This window comes from Canis lupus, chromosome 28 (genome assembly GCF_011100685.1).
Source record: "Canis lupus familiaris isolate Mischka breed German Shepherd chromosome 28, alternate assembly UU_Cfam_GSD_1.0, whole genome shotgun sequence".
Lineage (NCBI taxonomy): Eukaryota > Metazoa > Chordata > Mammalia > Carnivora > Canidae > Canis > Canis lupus.
This window is the reverse complement of record NC_049249.1, coordinates 35,220,666-35,238,892: the sequence shown is the minus strand read 5'-3', so window position 1 is coordinate 35,238,892 and position 18,227 is coordinate 35,220,666.

The following is an 18,227-nucleotide window of genomic DNA, read 5'->3' as shown; positions in this document are numbered from 1 at the left end:
CTCAGGATCGCAAGGTCAAGATCTGAGCTGAAATCAAGAGTTCGATGCCACTTAGGTACCATCCTTCATCCCCACCCCCGTTTTGAACAAATTAAAAAAAAAAAGAGTTTCCTTGATTATAATGTTACAAATATTGTTAACTGCTGAGGCAGACATGCCCTAGTAGTTCCTATCTTTTCTAGAATACTCGTCACTTTTTCTGAAATTAACAACAGCATCAGTTTTATGTTTGCCACGTTCCTTTGTGTCATCATTACATTTTCCTTGATGCTCTGATCCATGTTTACCAATGATAAGTCCCGTGTGGACATGCCTGGGAGACTTTTGTTTTCTTTTGTTTTGTTTTGTTTGATCTTCTCTGTCTTTCTCTTTTTCCAGAAGCATAGTGCCTTCCTGTTCCAGCCTGCACCAAGTGTTTTCTTGTACTCCTGTCTCCTGTGGCTTCCTTTTTCCACCATCCTGAGCCGCTTTTTCTTTCTGGTGCTCTCCCACACCCCATCTTTGTTGTTTGAAGCACATCTTTTGCTAGCTTCCTGAGTAAAGGTACATGGGAGATAAAAACTTTGACTTCTTTCATATGTTAAAAGTATTTTTTTTTCCGCCCTCACTATTTTGGTAGATCATTTGGCTGGGAATAGAAATCTGGATTGAAAATCACTTTTACTTAATATCCTATAAAGTACCTTTGTTGTTGGTTTTCGCTTTTAGTGTTGCTGTTGGGGGATCTTATTCTGCTAGGATTCTTTCTATTGTTGTGCAATATTGAAAAATCTCAAACCTGCCATCAACACTAAAGAATGGAACAGTGAATATCTGAATATACCACACCTAGTCTCGTAATTGTTAACATTTGGCCACACGGGCTCCATCTGATTTCTTCTCCCCACCCCTACCCCAACTATTTCTCTATGTATTTATGTATGTAACTGTCCACCTATCTATCTCTGCGTACATTCACACACTTCTGTATCTGTATGTGTATAATTCCTTTGTTGGCTCTTTGAAAGGCACAGCTATTCTAAATACTTCAGTGTGGCTTATGGGAACAAGGATACTTGCCTATATTTTTGCATAATACTATTATCAGAGTAAGATATTTAACACTGACATAATAAAGAGTCCATATTTGAATTTCCCCAACACTGTCAACTCATCTTTTATAGCCGCCTTTTTTCTTTCTCTGATCCAGGACAGAGTTGAGGCTCCCACATCACATTTATTTCATTGTCGTGAACACAGCCTGTCTCTGCCTGTGTCCTGAGACCAGTCAGTGGTTGGCTTGCAACCGTGAAAAGCTGCGTCTCTGTGCGTGAAATTTTTCTGTGGAGCTGCAGATTATTAAATGCTCACCGAACTGCCCAATTTTAGTCTTATGATCTCCTTACCTCCATGCCTCATCTCCTCCCCTGTGGAGACTTCAGGTTCATTTTCTCCAGAGAAGAAGCCCCTGATTTTCTACTGGTCATCACCAGTAGAAGTGTCAGAGTAGAGATGGGGAAAGTTATTGCTTGGCTATCTAGGGTGGGAGAGGAGCGAGGGTTTAGCCTTCTGGCTATAGATTTTCAACCAACATTTTCAGCCCCTGCCTTGCCTTGCCCCCACCTTCCACAGTACCTGTTTCCAGGTCTTGGAGGCCCAGGCTCTTCATGTCACCCAGCTAACTTTCTATCAGCATCTGGGTCATCTCTGCTGCTCTTTGCTGCAGCAGCTACTGTTTCCCCACCTGCTTTTTTATATTCCCCAAGTTTGCTGAGATCTTTCTTTTGTTACTGTCTCTTCTTTATTTTTTTTGTTCTTGTTCTTCTGGGTCTACACCTTTGAAAAGTTCCTTCATTGGAGGGTTTCCAGAAGAAGACGAAATAAAAGCATGTAGTAAATTTGCCATGTTGATTAAAAAAAATTTAATAGCATTTTTAATAGAAAAAAAAATCATTCATTCAAGACTCTTGGGCACCTGTCATGTAAGAGGAGCTAGGGATGTAGTGGTGGGAGCAAAACCAGGGATAATTCCTGGGTTTATGGAAAGAATAGCCTAGAGAGGAAGCATGAATATGTGATGTATTACAAACTATAATAGGTACTTTGAAGGAAAGTTCAGGTTTCTACACCGAACTGGGGGAACTACCTTGATCTAGAGAAAATGAAGTTTAAGATCTAGAGGACAAACGGGAGTCGGGTGGACAAAGGGGCAAGGTGGCTGGGAGGTGGAGCAGCATACAAAGGCCATGTGGTGGCAGAGAGTGTGGTTTGTGGAGGGATGCAGAAAGGGAGGCAGAAGATGGTAGGAGTTGCAGCGAGACACAAAACTGGCAGGGGCCAGTTTATGGACTGCACAATGGACATTGTCTTTTTGCTGCATGACCGTGGCCACTGAAGGGACTTTAATAGTTGTCATGGTCTGAGTCACATTTTCAAATGATGGGATACAGAATGGCTTGGGTGAAGAGGGCTGCACAGATGCAGGGATTACCCGAACAAGGCAGTCATCCACTTGAGAAATAGTGGTCACTTAAGCCAGGATGTTGGAAGCTGAGCTGGAGAGAAGTGGATGGATTTGAGAGATATGCAAGGACTTGGAGATGGTTCGGATCTTGGGAGTGGAAGAGAGAAAGGTATGTGGCTGACACCTATTTCTTTGGTATGTAGAACTGGATGGATGGTGGTACCATTCACAGGGGCAGAAAACTCTAAAAAATAACTAGATACAAGAACTTTCAGAAACAACTGAATTGTCCATCAACAGAACAATGATCAAAAAGATAGTTACAGTGGCAAAGTTGCAGCAGCCATGGCTTTGGTTAACAGAAGGCCAGAGAGCTGAACAGACTAAGGAGGAAGTGTTTGGATTATGATTCTAGAAAGCAGGGTCTGGGTCAAGATCACGGAACCTGTGATTGACAAATGTTCCTTCTTAGAAGATCCCAAACCCAGTTTTGAGAGGTTAGGATTGGAGAAGGGTGCTAAGGGGGGGGGGGGGGGGAGTCAAGGATGTTGGGTAAGCTGCTCCTTTTATAATTTGATATATCCATTTCCAAGGGAAGTCAATCATCTCTGGAGGGACCCATCATCCCAGAGGACCACAAAGGAGAGACAAATTGGCCTCTGACACTGGATGGGGATCCATGTGTGTTGTACCTGACAGCACCTGTCTGAAATGGGGGGCAGGCCAAGCAGAGTCAAGTGGCCTCTAAACATAAAAGGGTGATGGGCTTCAATGAGATCCAGTGAGGGGCTGTGCTCTGAGTGGGCATATGGCTGCCTCTCTGATAAACCCTTCCAGGTCCCCAGTGCCTGCCCCGACTTCATCCCCTTCTGCTACCACCTTGTATCCACCAGGGATCAGTGGGAAACAGCTTGCCCCAGATGGTTTAACAAAACTACTTCCATGAAGGCACCACTTGTGTTGTAGGTATGGGCAGGTGAGGGTCACGAATATGACGGTGAGGCTCTGTCCCTACCTGGGGACTGAGAGGATGAGGAGGGAATGGTGTTCCTGGAGCCCACTGAATATTGGAACCAAGGAGGAGATGGAAGGAAGCAGAGATTACTGAAGAAACAGTGCCAGAGCAGGAAGGATGCAGGAAGGGATGACCAGGCTTCTTTTTCTTTCCTTTCCTTGCTTCCATGTCCTGTTGCTCAAACCTGCCAGGGAGCCAGAGAGCAAAGGAGCCTAGGGGATGCTGTCGGCAGGGTCAGCCTGGCAGGGCTGAGAGGCGTGGATAATGGGCTGGGGGCACAGGGGAGCCCCTGCACACATCCCTGTGGAATGGCCCACACCCGTCCCATAGCCTGTGCCACTGCAGCTGGAGACGGCTTCCTCTGTGCACAGCCCTATCTCAGGATAGGTATGCCCAGAGCTGCCAGGGAGGATCGCATACACCCACACTCAGGATGAGCATGGAACTTCTCCCAAGGCCAAATGGAAATGGCTTTTGGATTACCCACCATTTGGCCAGATTATTTGCACCATTGCTTCTGTCCATTACCGAGGAGAGCCAGGAGGGGTCTGGACTGTCCTTGGTGTTCCAGGATGACCTTGTGGGGAGCTGATTACAGTCTGTGTGCAGAAAAAGAAGATGTTTGACTGTCATTCTTTCCCTTACTCTGGTTCAGTGAAGCCCGATCTTTGGCCTGTGGCTGGAACCCACATTGAAGAGCCTGTCATTGCTGGTGATTTTTCTTGGAAGGCCCGAATTCAGGCTGAAGCAAGGCTTTCCATTAGCAAAGCTGTACACAATCCATATTTGCCTTTGAGCTTCCAGACTTCTCATTCGGTGCTTGGGGGGTTCTCTCCTGCACAGGACTCCTCTTCACCCCCATCCCACCTGCATGCCACCATCCGCAAGCCAAAGAAAGGACAGATGCCAACACAGCGGCCAGGGACCTTGGGTCAACTCAGAGAGCAGAAAAAGAGGCAGAGTCCAAGGTCAGGGTGCTTGAGAGTCTTTGGGAATTAGGGCATCTTTTGGGGGAGGGCATCCCAGGTTGGCATGGAAAGCATCTGTCTCTGCCATGGCCCCCTTTACATTTAAAAGCTCTGGCTCAGGCAGCCCGGGTGGCTCAGCAGTAAGCACCTGCCTTCGGCCCAGGGTGTGATCCTGGGGTCCCGGGATCGAGTCCCACGTCGGGCTCCCTGCATGGAGCCTGCTTCTCCCTCTGCCTGTGTCTCTGCCTCTCTCTCTCTCTCTCTCTCTCTCTGTGTCTCATGAATAAATAAAATCTTAAAAAAAAATAAAAGCTCTGGCTCTGTGGACAGCCTTCCAGACACTCAGGGCACATCCCCAGCTGGGGTCCTGCAGTCTTTGACTTCCTAGGCCCCTTCCTCCTTCCAGCCTCAGCCACCACCATGTTCCCATGGGCTTCTTGACAAAATCTGTGCCCTTTGAGGAATCAGTAATATATAGTAAAAAGAGCTAGCATTTGTTTATACCTAATTATGGGGCAGGAACTTTTCTGGGCTTTTCACCTGCTATTAATGAGTTTAATCCTTACAAGGCCCAAAGATGTAGGTAGGTACTTACTTACTTACTTACTTACTTACTTACTTTATTTATTTATTTATTTATTTATTTATTTGTTTGTTTGTTTATTTATTTATTTATTTATAAGAGAGAGCAAGTGCTCAGGGGAAGGGGTGGAGAGGGAGGGAGAGGGACAAGCAGACTCCACACTGAGCACGGAGCCCTGAATCGGGCTCCATCCTAGGATCCTGAGATCAGGACCTGAGCCAAAACCAAGAGTCAAACACCTAACTGACTGAGCCACCCAGCGGCCCCCTAAAGATGTGAGTAGTTTAAAAATCACCTCCATTTTGCAGGTGAGAAAAGTGAGGCACAAAGGGGTGAAGAAGTTGCCTGAGATAACACACATACAAAGTGCAGTGCTGGGGCGCACACCAGCCTCCCACTCCTCGACTGCATTTTTATCAGGGGTGATACTGCTGCCAGCGGCCATCCCCGGGTTCTTGCTGCTGCCTACACATTTCTAAATGTTGGAATTTTTTCCTGCGGTCCAGAGAAATACTAAGAACAGTGAGAAACACAGAAATACTAGGATATTAGAATTCAGGTATCTTTTGCTTTCCAGGATGTCTTAGAGAACAGACAGCAGGTAATTCTGAAAATACTTTTTAAAGTTCTGTTTCAGTCCCCTGGGCTGGGTTAGAACAGAGGTCGGCAATTTTTTCAGATCCAAGAGTCTAACTGCACTAAAATCCACAAAACATGGTCAACAAAGATGCAAGATGAGAATACCTTTCTTTTTTTTTTTTTTATAAAGTTAATTTATTTGGGTAATCTCTACACCAAACCTGGGGCTTGAACTCACAACCCCGAGATCAAGAGTTGCATGCTCTTCAGATTCAGCCAACCAGGTGCCCCGAGAAGGCCTATTTTTAACAGAAAAATATATAACTTTACATGAATGATATTGATATGGTGATTAATAGGGAACTAAATATGGAACTTATTAACACTGTTCAATGAAATTAAATTGGTGAGGCTTCTGCCATTTACTCTTTTAAAGTTTTCATGATAGGGCCACCCGAGTAGCTCAGTGGTTGAGCGTCTGCCTTCGGCTCAGGTCGTGATCTCAGGGTCCTGAGATCGAGTCCCGCATTGGGCTCCCCACAGGGAGCCTGCTTCTCCCTCTGCCTGTGCCTCTGCCTCTCTCTGTGTGTCCCTCATGAATAAATAAATAAAATCTTAAAAAAAATAAAGTTTTCATGATAGCTGCCTCACCTTGCCTGTCATAACCCTAAACACAGAGACAGGGCCCTGTGGGTAACAAATGAGCTGGTCTTGTTAACGAGAAGGAAGCCACACTTAGGGCAAGAAGGGGGTCACTCAGTCCTTGGGGTTTGGGTCTCGGGCACCTGCACCAGCTTCAGGGAGAACAGAAATCACAGATTGAGCTGTGGGGCTGCCACGGAGGTCCCGAGATTTGCCAAATCAGGGAGGGGCAGGTGGTGTTCTGGGGTGATGTCAAATCCAGCATGTGTGTGTGGGCTGGGACTGGAGTCAAGTCTGAAGTCATCACGGAGACCAGGGAATGGGACTTTCTCCTTCTCCCCCCCCCTTGTGGGGGCTCACCTCCTACAGTGTCATTCCTGGGGAGAATCCATACCAAGAGGTCCAACCTGTGGCAGAGAAGGGTGACAGGTGTGGGAGGCATGCTGGGCAGTGGTGGAGAGCAGGACACAGATGAGGAGGTGGTGCGTGGGATGGTCCCCATCTGGGCAGCAGACTCCTGGGCTTCGGAGGCATTAGCCAGGCTCCAGATCCTGGGGGAAGTGGATTCTGAGCTTTGTTTCCCACCACCTTCCTGTCCCATAGGCCTCCCATCCCCCTCTGCCTGTAAGGCCAAGCCTTCCCTCTCCGCTTCTCCCTTAACCCTTCTTCCTCCCTCTTCACAGACAGAAGGAAACTAGGGCTTGTGCATTGGCCAGTTTAGGGGTCCCACCAGCTTCAGGTGCAGGTTCAGCCTGTGTGGTGAGGGTCACATTCCCTCAGCCCCTCCAGGCAGGTCTTTCTGAGTTGGCTTCATTCTTGAGGTCCAAGGCAGAAAGGTGGCAGCAGAGATGCCAGTTTGTATTGCTTTTGGGTTCAAATTTGTCAGGAAAGATTGAGATTCCTTCTCTGCTCTAGAACTGATTTTACTCTGCTTTGATTGTCCTGATTGTGTCATGTGCCCACCCAGAGCCAACCGGTATCCCCAGGGGATGCGATGCTCCGATCGGCTAGTGCTGGAGAGAAGAACAGAATCAACCCCATCCAAACCGTGTGGACTGATGGTGGTGATGAGCAGAAATCGGGGTTATTGCTGGAAGAAGGCTGATGATGGATGCTAGAGAGGCAAGCCCCAAGTGTCCGTTACACCCCAATTCCTCCTGCCTCCAAGTCTCCTACAACTGCCCCTTTAAGTGAACGTCTATTCCCTAGGACTGAACCCCAGCTTGACCAGTTGGCCCTTGGGGCATTCCTTAACCCCTTTGAGGAAGAATATGTCAGATGGTCTATTTACTGTAAAAATGCACCCCGATAGTGAAGAATTCATGCCAGAAGCTTTTCAGTAACGGAGGGGATATATATCTCAAATTGACAAAACTCTATCTTTTGGGGTCTGAGTCCTGAGAACGGAAGCTTTCAAAGTTTCACGGTAGTGTTCAGAGGAACCCACGAAGACGTTTTAGCAGGGCCTAGCCTTCCTGCTTAAAGATCTCAACAGGGATACTGCTGGAACTTGAAACATCGTTATTCCTCATTGTTGGACTTCAAGCTCTCACTCTTAAAAGTCTGGGTTAAGGCCAAGTGTCATGCTTTGGCAGACTTTAAGCTTTATTTGATTTCACTTTCCATAATGCGAAGGCTTATTAAAGTAGATTCCACAGAGACCGACTGATCAGGGAACTTCTCTGCCTGCCACAAGGGCAGAGTGGAATACCCTCCTGGAAATGGAGATGCATTCCTCAGACAGGCTGTGAGCCCTCCAGAGTAGGGACCACCGATCACTCACTGTGGTATCTGTAGCACCTAATGCAATGTGGACCATTGCCTGTAAAACCCTTTTTCTGGAACACATGCAAATTCATTATTTGGCCATAGCCAGCCTGGCCTTCTTTGTTCTCTGTACATCATCACATGCATCACTGTGTTTTATAGCTTAATGTTTATGTCCTCTCCTTGTCTGGGTCTCGAACCGTCATAAGACATTGATCATATGTTTCTTGCTTTCCTATGCCTTCTTTTAAAAAAATCTTCTAATTTTGTTTCTAACCACAATAGCAATACATGTTCATTTGGAAAAGCCCGGTGAAGAAGAAAAAAAAAAAAAAAAGGAATTCAAGTAATTCTAAAACTTTTCGTGTAACCTTCCATTTTTCTATAAATATGTATATATATTTTTACAAAAGAGGATCATTCTATATATGCATTCACCTTTCTTTTTAAAAAAGATTTTATTTATTTGAGAGAGAGAGAAAAAGAGAGAGAGAGAATGAGCCAGAGGGAGGGGCAGAGGGAGAGGGAGAAGCAGACTCTCCATTCAGCAGAGGGTCCATCTCAGGGCTTGATCCCAGGACCTTGAGATCATGACCTGAACCAAAGGCGGGAGCTTAACCTCCTGAGCCACCCAGGTGCCCATTTACCTTTCTTTTTTTTTTTAATTTTTATTTATTTATGATAGTCACAGAGAGAGAGAGAGAGGCAGAGACACAGGCAGAGGGAGAAGCAGGCTCCATGCACCGGGAGCCCAATGTGGGATTCGATCCCGGGTTTCCGGGATCGCGCCCTGGGCCAAAGGCAGGCGCCAAACCGCTGCGCCACCCAGGGATCCCTTACCTTTCTTTTTAAGTGAACAATATAATGTAAACATTTCTGTGTCATTCTATGGTTTTCGTGACTGCATTGGGTTCAACTTTAGGCTTCAATTTTTTTTTTTCTCTAACAAACGGTATAATGAGCATGCTTAGGGATAAATCTTCATGCAAATATATGGGTAGTTTCTTGGGGTAAATTCTCAGAAGTAAAGCTTCTGGATCATAAAATATGGATATTTTTTAAGGCTTTTTGGGAGCTATTGCTACCAAATTACTCTTTGCTGCCAATAGTAATTTCTTAATTCTGGTCCTGATGCCAGTCCTGCAGCATCATTGAACAGTGTCTAAAGTGCTCTTGGCTGCCCAGTAGGGCATATGTTGCCAAGAGCTGACCTTTGTAGATGAGACTTCCTTCTATAGTGTTTCTTTGTTCCTTACAGATGAACGGGTATTTAGGGTTCCATGTTTCCCATGGCTTCTTGTTGAAACATGTCTTTTAAAATTGATGATGAATGCAATCACCAACTTGAGACATTGGTTATTCAAGAAGGCAGTGCTGTGCTGTCCTTTGCTCCATTATTCAGCTTGCATTCTTGTAGATCTCCCACTGAACAAATTTAGTCGATTTCTCCCCCAAGAGGTGGGGGGAACCAGTAGGTAAGGGCCCCCTTACCTGAGAATAAGACCATGTTTCTATAGACCAGCTTTAGTGAGGGCTTTGCCCTGTGGAATTATTCCAACCATAGGGATTATTTTGCCCAGATAATGCCTTGGTGTCTCTAGGGATGGCCATGGCGAATTTCCTAGGAAGTGAGCTGAGGTGTTCAGCAAACCAGTTTTTAAAAACTGTAGGCTGTTATTTGTGGCCTTTTCAGATGCCAGCTGCAACTGGCCAGAGTCCGGGATGCTCGCTAGAACGTCCCTGGGCTGTCCGTGAGCTGGTCACAGATGTTCTGGCCAATGGGAAGCGAGAGCTAATTTGCTCTCAGGGCCCTAATTGGCTGATGGGACAATCCCATGCCTACTATTTTGAGTCTGTGTTTCTAGCCCCAGCTTGGCAGGCTTGCTTGAGACATCTGGCAACAATGATCAGAATGCCTTTTCTTTCCTTTTTTTTTTTTTTCAAGGAGGCTCACAATCAATTCATCTGTGGACTCACAAGGAAAGGCTCATTTAGTAGAGCCAACATGTTTCAAAGACAAGTATATTTTCATTAACTAGCCTCAAAGCAGTAATTATATGTTCAAGGAACACAGTAAAAATTTATTTCTAAATATTTGGCAGTGAGAAGTTGAAGGCGGTGTGTGCGTATATGTGTGTGCGCGTGTGTGTCCAACATGTTGCATGTGTTTTAAATAAATCCAGCATCTTCCCTTCAAAAAGGAAGCAGGAAATGCAATTGTAGACTTAATTTTTAGCAACAGGATGTGTTTCTAAATGCTGCTAATATATCAAAAAGAAGATGTGTAAAGGCTTTAAAATTGTTATCAAAGCAATTGTGAGACAAATGAGATATCCTTTTTTTTTTTTTCTTGAAGAGATGGTGGCGTCTGAACAGTGAAAACCAAATTTCAACCAAGGATCAAAAGCGACAGTGGTGTCTTTGCATGAGATGCCGCTGAACTCCGATGCACCCCCCCCCCCATCTGATTCACAGTTTATAATCACAGTTATCACAGAGCCATTAAAAGCCTATTAACTTGAATTCCCACAATTCCTTGAGGGCAAGGGCAAAGAAAGAGCAAAATAACTTTGAATGTAGATGTAACACAACGTTCGAAAGAGGAGAATCTCTTTTAATTATGCCAGCGAAGGAAGATGTCTTATGGATGCATCCACCCTAGCAGATGGCTGATGAAAGAATATACCATGAAGTCTCAGGACGCTCAGGATGTTATGAAAATGACTTCTCTGTGTGGAGACTGGGACAGCCTCCGCCTGTTCCAGACCCCTCTCTGAGAGGAGGAAGAGCGGATGGCTTGTTAAAATGTGTTCACTGCTGGGTAGGCCGGCTGGACGAACACCGTGCAGGGGCCGACGGAACCAGCCTTCTGAAAGGAAGCTGCAGCCTCATTCGGTGCAAGCAAAACCCCAACAAATATTCAAGCCATTGTCAAATGAGCAATTTGATTTCATGTTTTGTCCACCCTTCAGTGCCTTCGCTGGCATTTCCCCTAACAACGTTATTATGTGCTGTACAGGAAGGCAGTGTAGTCAATACGGTGTCTTGAGACCTCAGATAAAATGCAGAGTTCTTATCTCAGCACAGAACAATTACAGGCATCCTAGAGCCGCGAGCTGTGTGCATGCCAGTGGTGGAGCCTGTCCCCAAGTCTCTGGGGCCACCACCACCACGAGCTGTACCCCTGCTCTCCAACGCGGCCCATACTCATGCAGCCCTGGCAGGCCGGCCACCAACCTCACCTCGCCTTTGTGGATTCCCCTGAGGAGGGAAAGCGCTTTCTCTGCGGCACTGACTCCGAAACAACCAATTCCAGTCAATCCACCCTCACCTAAAATGAGTTCTTCCTGCATGAATTACCCACATTCACTGCCCAGCTTGATCTCGTTCCCGCAATGGATAAAGCGAATGGCTCAGTCCGGGGAGAGCGGGTTATTGACTAAGAGCTTAATTAGGCGCACAAGCGTGAGGTGGTCATTCTCCTACAGTCAGGACGACTGGACCGTGGCGCAGCAGAACCATGAATCTGGTTTACTCTCATTTGCCTGAGCCACACTTGAATCAATGGGGCAGCAATCTAAATTAAACATTAAGACAACCACACTGCAGTATGTTTATGTAACTGTGCAGAGAAACAGCATGTGTCTCGGGGTCCTCCAGGGGAAAACATTATTCACTTCCCTCCTTCTGCATCAAGCACACTGAAGGTTGGTATGGGACCGTCCCAAAAGTGTTTGGGCACCTGAGGGAAAACCTTCTAGGTACATGTAAGCTCTTTTAGCCTCCTGTTTGGCTTCTGAGTCTCTAAGAGTCTAGAGGGGCAGCGATCATTACCCAGGGATTAGGCTGCAGTGTGTATCTGCAGGTGCAAGATCGAATGTGCCCATAGGGCTTTCTGAATCCATGACCAAGGTAGGTCTCGCGTACCTCCTCATTCTCCATGGTGGCGCATGTCAAACTTTTATATGTACCTGAATCACCTGGGAGTCTTGTTAAAGCATGCATTCTGATTCAGAAGGTCTGGGGAGGGGCCTGAGAATCTGCATTTTGAATCAACTCCAACGTGGTGCCCGAGGCTGCTGTTCCAAGGACCATACTTGGAACAGCGAGGCCCTGAGGGGAGGGTTCCTTACCTTACGACCAACTCACGCACTGGAGAAGGGTAGGGGAGAAATGATCGCTGACCTTTTGGTGACAAATTGGAAGCCAGAGGGGGTACAGAAAGAGACAAGGAACCAGCCAGTCCTCCCTCAGATGAAGGGATGTATCTACTTTGGCTTCAGTTCCATGTCCTGTCTGGTTCCTCCATCAGGGTGTCACTTACGGAGCGAAGGAACAGGTGACACGTGTGCAGAAGGTGACATGACAAGACTTCATGCTGTGTAGATTTCCTATTGGCCTTTGCAAGGCCCCCGTTATGGGCGGAAATGCCCCCAGAATGTGAAGAAAGAGCAAGAGCAAGAAAGGACAAATTGGTGGTCATCCACACCATTAACTGAGTTGATGAACCTTGGGTCCCCGTAGAGCTGAGAAAGGAGGGCCTAAGGCCAGAACTTAGCCCAAGTCTGTCTTTTATGACTTTTCTCTTCTTATTATCTTTGTAACAAGGCTCTTTTATTAGCTTGCAATTTCCTGCCAAGTTGATGAAATCTCCATTATGTTTTATAGTACAAAATAAGAGGATAAAGGAGATTTTAAAAGGCCCACAGATCTCTTCTTCGTTTGGGGACCCTGCCTCCGCTGCTTCTCCCGCCGGCTGGGGTAGAGATGAACTTTCTGTCACGTTCAGAGACACTGCTCATTTTCTCTTCAGCAGAAAAATAGATATTTATTTTGCCGTTTCGCTCTACGCTTCTGGAGGCTGGCATTTCCCATTTTAGTGCTCTGCGTTTTGAACCACACTTGTAATTACTGCTGTCTTTTATCCTGTGTTTTCGCAGGGCTCTCCCATTCAAACCGCGAGAGGACAAGAGCAGCTGTCTTTCCAGGGGGCGCAGACAAAGCACCACGTCTCTGCGGCCACACACAAGTGGAAGCAGGAATAAAAATCCCAACAAGTGGAAAAACGGGCACCCAACTCAACGTCTCCGCTTGTCTCTTTCAGCGTTTGGAGGAAGAATAAGCTCAACACATCTGCTGCATTTCGGGCGCGTCTTATTTATTTTCTAAGGTGCTTTGCTTAAAAGAGCCAAAGCTCTCAAGAAGGCTTTTTGGTTGTTGCCACCTGTATTCCTGTGTCTCCGCCTCCTATGACCTGTCGGGTCAAGGTCACAGAGGGCAGGTGCCTGTGCGCTGCTCTGGACTGCCTGGACGCCCTGAGCGGCCCGCCTTCTGCTCCTCCTTCCAGACCTCTGCTCTGATGACCGGCCTGTCCCCCAGGCATCAAGGCCACACTGGTTCCCTGCCATCTCCTGAGGGAGCCGAGCTGCACCCACCGCCAGGGCCTCCATCTGCCTGGCACGCGCTCCCCTCTTCCCCGGCTCGTTGCACCTGTTCACTTCTTCGTGCCTTCCTCACCATCCCGGTGGCCTTTCAGATTCATTCAGATCCCTCTGTTGTGTGGTCCTGCAGCACCCCAGGCCTCTCTTGGTTGTGACTGATTGTGTGTGTGGCAACATCTCTGTCTACAGGAGGGTCAGCTTCATGAGGGCAGTGGCAGGATTTACTGTGTCCTTCGCTGTCTCCAGCACAATCTGCTAGATCGTAGCCCCTCTCTGAGTGACCCACTATCCTAATTATCAATGACCCCAAAGCTTCTCTGGAAACAATTTGAAGAGTTTATACCAATTCATCTTTCAGCAAAGTTATCAAGAGTTCAGTCACTACAATGACAATGCCCCATGTGATTTGAATTTGGGGTATCACGCGTGTCGGCAGAGTCAAGGGCTTTTGTAAATGTTAAGTGAGTTAGTTTCTGCCTTTCAATTCAATAAACTTCCAAGTTGGTGAGGTTCTCCTTCTTGTCTTTCAATGAGTCTTACTTGTCTGGATCTGCTGAATTGTTTTCTTGAGTGGAAGGGAGAGAGATGCTGTTAATCTTCCAGATAGTTTGCAACACAGGGTGCAACAAAAAATGTGCTTCCGTTACAGATGCCAGAGTATGTTTCAAGAGGGCATGCAAATGTGTTGTGTGTCCATTAAAATTTCCATTAGTACCATATGAATCATGAATCATAATAAGAAGTGCAATAAAAAGTCACCTTGGTTTGGTTGCTATTTGCAGAGAGAACCCAGATAGTTTACCTTGCAGTGTGAAACAAAAATGTGTTTTGTAGTTCAGACAGCTGAGAATTTCTCAGTGCTCAACATTTACACGCAGATGGAAGCTAAGTTGTACAGGATTTGTGGACGTGGGTGTGAAGATGAAACATTCATTTGGTGGAGCGACAACTGGAAGCACGCCTGTGTGTGCAGGTCTGAGTGTTTGTGGGGCCATCCCAGGTGGGCATGGGTGTGTGAAAGCATTCCTGCAGAGTGCCCATCATCCCATCATTTTCTCTCCCATGATAGATAGCACATCGTTAATTAAACAAGGAATGGTATGGGAACCCATATAGAAGAGATAGACACATCTACTCAACGCTTCAGAGGTGCAAGATCTAAAAGTCCAAGTACACAATAACTGTTAAGTCAAAAAAATATATTGGGCAAAACAACGTAGATAGTTTGCTGAAAATAGTTTTCAATTAATCAATAATTTGGGGTACTGATCATGGGATATACTGGTAAATTCATGATTTCCTACTTATAAAGACTGATTTTGGTGATCGCCTTGGTGGTATTTGAAAACAGGACGGGCATATAGTGGATGTTTGGTAAATATTTGTTGAATGAGTGAATAAACACTGCTACATGCTCACTCGTGTCTGCATGGGCCCCGTCTAACAAGCTGTCTTGGGGACCCAGCTCGGGCGGGGCATAAGGCAGGCTGGGGCGTGGACCTCTGCTGACCTCAGCCCCAGTGACTTGAGCGCCCTGAGTGCTCCAGGACTTGTGTGCAAACTGGGGAGGGTCGTGAAGTTCAGCCCAGTAATTCAAACCTCTGCAAATACTAACACCAACAAGGAGCAGCCCACCCCAGTCTGTGACTGAGAAATCCTAGCTGAAGAAAAATGGAATTTTATTTTTCCTGGCCGGGTGTCCTTTATTCAGTTTTGATTTCCTTGGAGAAATTTGTTAGAATTTTAAACAATCATTCAAAGGGGAAAAATGGAAACACACCTTAACCAGCGATTGTATCCCTTGTTTAACAGAGCGAATGACTGAAGACAGAGGAGATGCAAAGTATATTTCAAAAATGAGATTTCAGTTCTAAAAAATTTTCTGCTCCATTGGTGGAGATGAAGTGAATGCACGTGAAATACTGGGTTGGAAATGGCCCTGGTTCTAGGCCTTTAAACTTGAAGTCTTTGGCTTCCTCTGCGCTTCTTGCATTCCTTTCAGCTTCGGGGTGTGGGAGGAGCACGTTCTGCATTAGTGTCTCCCCTCTGCCCGCATCCTGTGTGCAGTGCTGCCTGGCTTCGCTTCTGCTGCCCAGGGCCACAGGCGGCACATGGTGTGGATCGTTTGGCCCTTGACCTCCAGAGGTCACCAGAGAGAGGGATTGTGGCCAAGAGGTAGGCATTTAGATGGGTCTTGTTGACGGGCACTGAGGGGGGCACTTGACGGGATGAGCACTGGGTGTTATTCTGTATGTTGGCAAATTGAACACCAGTAAAAAATAAATTTATTATTAAAAAACTAGATGCGTCTTGTTTTATGCAAATTAAAGAAAGGGAATTAAAGCAATCTTCCTTGAAGTAGCTGCTGAAGAATTTAGTGGAGTCAGGGAAGAGCTGCAGAGCGAGCAGTTTCACGCTGGCATTTAACTTGGCCTCAGTACATTTGGGGTCGAGTTCAGGCTCTGCTACATATTAGCTGTGTGACCCTGGGGAGTCCCTCCACTTGACTGAGGCTCGGTCTCCTCCTCTGTAAGTGGAGGTCATTGCTGATGCCTGTGTGGGCCTCTGTCTGTGTCCCCGCAGGAACCAGATGGTCCACTCCTGAGACAGAAGACAGTCTAACGAAGGATATACTTCTAGAGAGGTGGACGGGGTTGAGGGGCTGACAAGAACCAGTGAGAGCCAAATGCCTCGTCCACCCATCCACCCATAGGCCCAAGGGGTGGGGAGAGGTCGTCATTGACAACAAGAGCTGCAGGGGTGGGGGCAGGGCCACCAGACTGACCAAAGTGGGGGATGAGGGGACACAACACAGCTCCTTCCAAAGGGTGGCCTGGGAGGCAGGGAGCCTGGAGGTCAGTCCGACCCAGTGGGGTCCTGGAGCCTGTGTGTACATCTTTTCCCAACTCCACGTTGGGTGGTGTTAGCTTGAACACCACAGTAGAAGTATTTATACCATGGAAATTGGCAGCAGACACCACTACAAATGAGACTGTCCCCTAGATGGCAGGTGGTTAACCACTTACTGGCACATGGCACCTTGTCCTTTTTCACCCTGCCCTTCCTATTCCCACTGCTTCTTCCTATTGGGTGAATCCAGCCAGCGGCGAAAGGTGGGGAACAGGAGACGCAGTCTCTGTAGGTCAGTGTCTACACCAGGGCATTGAATGGAGTGGGGATGGGTCGAGAATGATCTAGCATGTGGGAGGCATGCAAAAGGAAAACAACCAGCACGTGTCTTGGGACTGTGGTGAAAGTCACGTAAAACCATGAGCAGCAAGTAGGAAAGTACTAAGTCAACAATGAAGTGCTTTTCACATGTGCCTTTTTTTTTTTTTTAAAGATTTTATTTATTTATTCACAAGAGACACAGAGAGAGAGGCAGAGACACAGGCAGAGGGAGCCTGATGTGGAACTTGATCCCGGGACCCCAGGATCATGACCTGAGCTGAAGGCAGACGCTCAACCACTGAGCCACCCGGGAGCCCCAGATGTGCCCTTATATCTCTTGCAAAGTACTTTACAGGTTACAGAGTGCTTTTACGGGGTCTACTTCCTTTGTCACCACAGTGCTGAGGAGCAGGTAGCACATCGCCTTCTGCTTAATGTTGCTAGAAGTCAGTGCAATTCAAATCACAGATAAGAGAACATTTTACACCCATCAGGGTGGCCTAGGCTTGGTTGTCCTTGATGCCTGTTCTGTCTCTTTCATGGTAATAGAAGTTCGGCTGGACGAAGACCCCACCAGGACAAAGCCCATTGTGTAGCCTCTCTTAAATTGAGGTGTGACCACGTGACCCAGTTGTGGCTCACAAGACGATGTGCGGCACAGGGGCAGGTGGAAACCGCCCTGAGAAAAAGCAGCTGAGCCAGCAGTGAGAGCGGGCCATGAGCCCAGGGGCCAGGACCGGGCCAGTCCCACACTCTGGGACCTGCCCTTTCTCCACCCTGCTGCCTGGAGGACAGATGCCACCTCTGGGCCACAAGGAGGACAGCTGGCAGTGGTGAGAAGAGGAGGGAGCCTCACCTCAGGGTCAGGGATGGTCAGCTGGTCGGAGAAACCCAGGCAGCCTGCGTTTCCCCACACAGCAGCTCTGCCTGTCTGGAGCTGGCCCAGCAGCTCCCCAAGCAGAGGAGGACACTATCCTGTCTTTTCCTCCTCTACCCTTACTGCACGACGTTGGCTCCCTGACTGTGAGAGAGCTGTGCCACCCCAGGCATCACATCCAGGAGCCCACCTCTCTGGGCCACCAGTGCTGGCCGAGGAAGAGGTCTCATGTCACTGACACGGAAAGTCTTGTGCGAATGCCCAGCTTGGTGATGAGGGAGTGAGATGGTGCTGGACAGGTTCTCCTATAGGTGTTTGCTTTTATTATTTCATGGAATAGCTAAGAGAACTGTTAAGATAGAGCATTTAAAATAGGAGAAAGCAAGCAGAAATCACATTGCTGAGTAGAAGAGAGGCAGACTTGGGTGTCTGGGCTGGGAACAGGAGTAGCCGGTGCACCCCAGGGAGGCCCGCTGGTCCCCGGGAAGGCTCATGAGCTCTGTGGCCATCCCATGACCCAGCGATGGCTCCGCTGGCTGAGTGATGTAAATGTCAAAGGCTGTCATGGAGCATAAGGAAGATATTAAGACATGAAAGTATTCAGCTCAGCACAGCACCTGGCATTTCATGATCACTCACAGTGGTTGCTTCCTTGTGGCCTCAGTGCTGGGCAGTAAGGTGAGCAAGCAGTGGGTGCCCTCAGGACAGAGACTCTGAGCTGGGACACAGAGGGAGGCCTGG